Consider the following 6,000-nt stretch of genomic DNA (forward strand, 5'->3'; position numbering starts at 1 on the left):
TCTAATGAATATTTCAGCGATTAGCATCAGAATACATGTTCTTGGCAGCAGCACATGGAATGTTTTCTGAAATAGAGCACGTTATAGGTCACGTTGCAAACCTGCCCAAATTCAGAAACATTGAAGTTATACCTTGCATTCTCTCAGACCACAAGGGAATAAAATTAGATCTCAATACCAAAAGCCACCAAAGAAAGTCCTGTAACTCATGGAGGAAATTCAAATGTTCATGATATTCAACAAAAATGAACACAGAAATTACCCGCTCCTCTGGGACACAGAAAAGCCAGTACTCAAGGGCAAGTTTATAGCTCTGAGCTCCTACATCAACAAATTGGAGAGATCTGAAACCAACCATTTGATAAGAATCTGAGCCTTCTTGAAAAAGAGCAGCAAAATAATCCCCAATCTAGTAGACAGACAGAAATAATTAAAATTAAATCAGAATTAAATGAATTAGAATCCAAAAAAAATATAGAAAGAATCAAGAAAACAAAGAGTTGCTACTTTGAAAAAATTACCAAAATTGACAGATCCTTAGCAAATCTCATCAGAAAAAGAAGAGAACACACCCAAATAAATAAACTGAGCGATGAGAATGGAAACATCACCACGGAAACAACCAAGATTCAGAACATTATAAGGGAATACTTCTCAAAACTTTATGCTAATAAGTTTGAGAACTTGGCAGAAATGGACCTTTTCCTAGCAAATATTGACATGCCGAAACTAAACCAGGATGAGTTAAACCATCTTAACAGGCCCATATCAAGCATTGAAATAGAAACAGCAATAACACACCTCCCATCTAAGAAATGCGCAGGACCAGATGGATTTACAGCAGGATTCTATAAGCCCTTCAAACACAGTTCACACCTATACTACTTCAACTCTTCAATGAAATTAAAAGAGAAAGTTCACTACTGAATTCTTTCTATGAACCCAAAATAACCCTCATCCCCATACCAGACAGGGACTCATCACAGAAAGAGAACTATAGACCCATTTCTTTGATGAACATTGATGCAAAACATCTCAACAAAATTTTGGCCAGTCGACATCAACAATTCATTCAAACAATTCATCATCTAACAGGATTAATTTCAGGGATGCAAAGCTGGTTCAATATACACAAATCAATTAATATAATTAATCACATCAACAGGAGCAATAAGAACCACATGGTTATCTCAATAGATGCCGAAAAGGCAAGTGACATGATCCAACGCCCCTTTATGATGAAGGTTCTGGAAAAATTAGGAATCCATGGAACTTTCTTCAATACAATAAAGGCTGTAAATGATAAACTTACAGCCAGCACTATACTCAATGGTGAAAAACTAAAGTCATTTCCTCTTAACTTAGGAATTAGACATGAATATCCAAGCTCTTTACTTGTCTTCAATCTAGTATTAGAATGCCTAGCTACAGGAATAAGACAAGATGTAAACCCAAACAGGATCCAAATAGGGAAAGAAGAAGTAAAACACTCCCTCTTTGCCGATGTCATGATCTTGTAGTTATAGAATCCACTCCCAAATTACTCAAGGTGATTCAAAACTTTGGCAAAGTAGCAGGGCATAAAATTAACACTCAAAAATCAATGGCTTTTCTGTATACCAACAATGAGAAAAGTGAGGCTGAAATTAGGAAAGCAACTCCATTCATAATAACCCTACAAAAAATAAAATACATCGGAATTAACTTAACCAAAGAACTGAAGGACCTCTATGATGAAAACTTTAAAAACGTGAAAAATGAAATCAAAACAGATCTTAGAAAATGGCAAAAACTCCCATGTTCCTGGAATGGAAAAATCAACATCGTGAAAATGGCAATACTTCCCAAGTCTATCTATAATTTCAATGCGATACTTATCAATATTCCAACCTCATTCTTCAAGGAAATAGAAGAGGCTATCCAATAATTCATAGGGAACAATAAATACCCCAAATATCAAAAACAATCCTCAACAGAAGGAACAGTGCTGGAGGTATATCAATACCAAATTTCAAACTCTACTACAAAGCAATAGTAATCAAAATGGCTTGGTACTGGCACAAGAACAGACCTCAGGACTAATGGAACAGAATTAAAACCCAGAAAAGAACCTACAGACCTATAGCCTTCTAATATTTGATAAGGGAGCTAACAAAATACAATGGAAGAAAAAGAGCTTCTTCAGTAAATGGTGCTAGCAAAATTGGTTAACTACTTGTAGAAAACTAAAGCTAGATCCTTATATATCACACTGAACCTGAATCAACTCCGAATGGATCAAAGACCTCAATGACAAAGCAGACAATCTGAAAACATTACAGGATGGAATAGGAGAGAAATCCTAGGTCTCTTTGGCACAGGCTGAAATTTTCTTAATAGAGACACAGAAACACAACAAATCAAAGAAAGTTTGGACAAATGTCAGTGCATGAAATTGCAGAGCTTCTGTATGGCAAAGGACATAGCTAGCCAGATCAATAGAAAGCCCACGGATTGGGAGTAAATCTTAATTAGCCATACAACAGACAAAGGTCTCATATCTACAATATAACTGGAACTCAAAAAAATTAAATCCCCCAACAAATCTTCAAAGAAACAACTGCCCAATAAATAAGTGGGCTAAAAGCTTAAAGAGAAACTTCTCTAAAGAGGAAAGAAGGATGGCCTATAGACACATGAAAAAATGATCAACCTCTCTAGCCATAAATGAAATGCAAATCAAAACATTGCCATACCACCTCACCCAGTTAGAATGGCAAAAATTAAGAACTCTAATAACAGCAGATTCTGGAGGGGATGTGGACAGAAGGAAACCTTACTGCATTGTTAGTGGGAGTGTAAACTTGTTCAAAAACTTTGGAAAGTAGTATGGAGGTTTCTCAAAAGACTCCACATAGAACTCCCCTATGACCTAGCAATCCCACTTTTGGACATTTACTCTTATGTTCACAAACAAGACCACACTAAAGCTACCAGCACAACTATGTTTATTGTAGCCATATTTACCATAGCTAAGGTATGGAACCAACCCAGATGCCCCTCAGTAGATGAATGGATCAAGAAAATGTGGTATATATATACAATGGAATTCTATTCCTCCATCAGAAAGAATGACATTGCTCCATTTCTTAGGAAATGGAAAAACTTGGAAAAAATTATATTAAGTGAAGTAAGCCAGGCCCAAAGAAACATAGGTCCCATGGTTTACCTTATTTGCAATAACTAGTGTATGTCTGACTCAAGCAGAAAAGGTCAGATAAGTTGGTGTTAGGGAAATAAACCCTAAGATATGTATTCAAAAATTTTTACTTTCATTCCATTTTTTCTAGTACATTTATAAGTTTATTTCTTTGTTGCTTTTTATGTCCCTTCCCCATGATATAATCCCTGCTTTCACTGTATTTTATGTTGTTATAATTTATGGAGGGGAAGGGAAAGAAAATCATTTAAATAGGGATTACAGGTGGACCCATTGCAACAATGAGATGTACAAGTCGAAAATGAACTTTAAAACTTTGTCAGGGGAAGGTGGAGGGTCGGATAGGGGGATGGGGAGAGGATGGGATGGGAAGGGGAATCAAAGGAGGAGGCTACAATGCTTGCTAAAATATGTTCTCATTATCTTGCCCATGTAATTTTAACCCCTCTGTACAGTATTTTCACTATAAAAATATGAGGAAAAAAAGAATCAGCTGCTGTGGACTATATAGTTTGCGATAATCCTTCTAAATCGATGACTGCACATGTTGTTACATGTCTACCATCCCAACTCCAGAGGACCAGGTCTGGTGAAGCATATCTGTCACAGATAGGAAGACCTTGAATAGCCCAGGCAGAGCATATATTGAGGCTCTGTTTCAGAAATGCCCAAGACAGAAACGTGGCTCCTCAGAGCCAGGGAGAGGACACAAGTAGGGAGTCATGGTGCCCCCAGAGGGGTGTCTGACCCGGGGTAGGGGTAGTTTGGGGGCAGTCACTCACCTGAGCTGCTGGGAGAACTTGCTTGAGGCTGCTCCAGGTGGGGCGAGCAGGGATGGCAGTGGCATTGCAGACACATGGTCTCAGAGCAAAGAACCAGGGCCAGGGAGCAGGTTGGAGCTTTATGCCGCCTGGCAGGGTGCCATTGCCTGATGTTTGAAATTCTGCACCTTGAGAAGAAGGGAAGGAAGCCGGGGTGTGGGCAGGCATCTCAATTTCCTTCTATATTCCAAAGTTGCCTGGAGTCTCTTCCTCACCACTCAGCCATCTCTACCTTCCTCAATTGCTGGTAGTGGTGTAAACTAACAGAGGGAATCCTGGTGCTACCAGGCAGCACGGAATGTGGGCGTGGCCACTATTCTTGTATCTCTTTGGTCAGAAAGAACTATGAAACAATGGGGGTGTGGCCAGTATCCTGTGATGCAGGCAGCATGGGCAGAGTCAAGAAGATAGCAGCTCCCCCAGCCCTTTTCCTAGGGAACAATCATTTAGCTGGATGGTTTCACAGATTGTTGTGTATGTCTGTTTGTTCACAGTCCCAGACCTTGTACTCACGATATGAGCACAGTCTGTGAGCTGCTTTTGATCAAGGCTGGCCTTCCACACTAGAGCCACAGGGATTCTGGCTTTGTTGGCACTGAAGTTGGACTTTCTTGCCTAGGGTGACTTCGACTATGATCCTCCCATCACAGCCTTGTAAGTATCAAGGAGGACTGCTGAGAGCCACTGGTGCCTGCCTAATCATTGGTCTTGTTGATGTTCTTGGACAGAATGGTGAGTTCCCTATCCTCGGGTTTAAGTGGTGGGAACTGTAGCCCACAGTTGGAATCTTGGTCCTGCCACCTCCAAATGGAAGGAGATCCTAGAGAAACTTATTCCTGTCCATATGATTACCAATGGAATATGATGTATGTCATGATTGAAAGAGCAGTTCTTGAATGATTCTAGGATAAAATTATACACAATGATGTTATAGGACACTGATCGATGTTAATATTTTATGAGGCATTTAAACAATCACATTAATAAAATGGAGGTATAATGAAATACCTAAGAATTACTATGCTATTACATACTATAAAGGTGCCATTTTTCTGCCAAGACTGGGACTGGAACTGGTCTTGGTAACTCTGTTGCACAGTGTGGGAAGGGGAAACTGGCCTCCTAGAAGTCAAGAAATTCATTTTTTGTTTTATTCATGTATTGACCATTTATTTTGACTATTATGGCACATAAAACATTGATTACATAAGATAGAGGTCTAGATATGTATTCCACTTCATACCTGACATCCAGGACTTTCACAGAAAAGGAAAACATGTGTCACCATCAACTTCTTACTCCACTATTCATTTTTGCGGAGTGATGGTGTCTGAACTCATGGCTTACATGCCTACAAGGCCCAATTCATGAATGGGTGAGTGTCAGCACACCATTCTGGGGCAAATTGAGCTGATAGGCTGTTCCCAGGACCTGAGCTCAAGCCCCAGGCGTTAACAAAATAAGAACAGATTGACATGCAGATGGAAGTATGCTAATAAATATGTTTTTACAGAGTATCAGATATGTCTATACATTATTTAGTTATATGGACTACATTCTTACCAATTCCTGGGTATTAATCTTGCGTCCATGTAATTAATGTTATTGTTTTCATCCTTATACTATGAATGAAATCAATCAGTCCTGAAATTATTGTGTTCCTGTAGGTAATACTATTATTTTTATGCTTCATAAATATTAAATAAAATCAATTAGCTTCCTGAAAGGTTGCTGTCTAATTTTATAGGAGCATCATTCATGATCAACTCATTGAACCTTGACATTGATAATATTCCATTGTTCTTCCTATGGATGGGAACCATTTTCTTAGTAACTCCTGCCATTGGTTGGTGTTAGGAGGGGGATTCGAAATCAGGGCCTATGTCGCCATGTGGGCCTATGGCTTCCCAGATAGTCTGCCAGCCTTCAGCATTAGAAGGTGAAGTACCCTTTGCAACAGTGTCATTCAGACCCATGAGG

Source organism: Dipodomys merriami, unplaced genomic scaffold (assembly GCF_024711535.1).
Source record: "Dipodomys merriami isolate MVZ:Mamm:240054 unplaced genomic scaffold, mDipMer1.0.p SCAF_1178, whole genome shotgun sequence".
Taxonomy (NCBI): Eukaryota; Metazoa; Chordata; class Mammalia; order Rodentia; family Heteromyidae; genus Dipodomys; species Dipodomys merriami.